The 845-nt window shown below is 45.1% G+C and overlaps 1 protein-coding gene across 1 annotated transcript in view; it reads right to left on the minus strand.

Moving 5' to 3' along the window:
• Positions 1–845, minus strand: part of LOC105528295 (cell surface glycoprotein MUC18) — a 16904-nt gene that overhangs the window by 8661 nt on the left and 7398 nt on the right. The gene's annotated exons all lie outside the window — the stretch shown is intronic.

Consider the following 845-nt stretch of genomic DNA (forward strand, 5'->3'; position numbering starts at 1 on the left):
TCTTGAACTCCTGACCTCAGGTGATCCGCCCATCTCGGCCTCCCAAAGTGCTGGGGTTATAGGCGTGAGCCCAGCCAGCACTACTGATGTTTTAGGCCACATTGATTCTTTATTGTAGGGGCTGTCCTGTGCACTGTAGGATGTTAGCGACATCCTTGGCCTCTCTACCTACTAGATGGCAGTAGCACCCCCTCTAAGTGTGACAACTAAAAATATCTCCAGACATTGCCAAATATCTCCTAGGAGGAGGGGGTACAAAATCACCCCTGGTTAAGAACGACTGATTTAGATAACAAAAAACAAAAGCCTATATCGTTCTAGAAATGTTTCTATATATGAGCAAATACATAGAAATAGGCTTGAAAGAACACACCCTGATTGATAACAGATATTATTTCTGGGAGGGGGTCTCAGGCAAGAAGAAACTTCTAGACTTTTTGTCAGTTTAAATTCTCATGAAAATATTTTCAAGCACCATTTGTATAATTTTTTTTTTAGTTAAAAAGCTTAAAGAAAACATAAGGCAAGTTCCTGTGTAGTACCATAGGCACAGCTCTTTTTAAGAGATGGGGTCTCGCTCTGTCACCCAGGCTGGAGTGAGGTGGCATAATCCTAGCTCACTGCAGCCTCCATTTCCTGGGCTCATATGATCCTCCTACCTCAGCCTCCCAAGTAGCTGGGACCACAGGCACACACCACCATGTCCGGCTAATTTTTTTATTTTCTGTAGAGATGGGGTCATCCTATGTTGTCCAAGGTGGTCTTGAACTCTTGGCCTCCAGAGATCCTCCTGCCTTGACCTCCCACAGCACTGAGATTACAGGTGCGTGCCACCACACCGAGCT

The sequence above is a fragment of the Mandrillus leucophaeus genome, unplaced genomic scaffold, assembly GCF_000951045.1.
Source record: "Mandrillus leucophaeus isolate KB7577 unplaced genomic scaffold, Mleu.le_1.0 Scaffold71, whole genome shotgun sequence".
NCBI lineage: Eukaryota > Metazoa > Chordata > Mammalia > Primates > Cercopithecidae > Mandrillus > Mandrillus leucophaeus.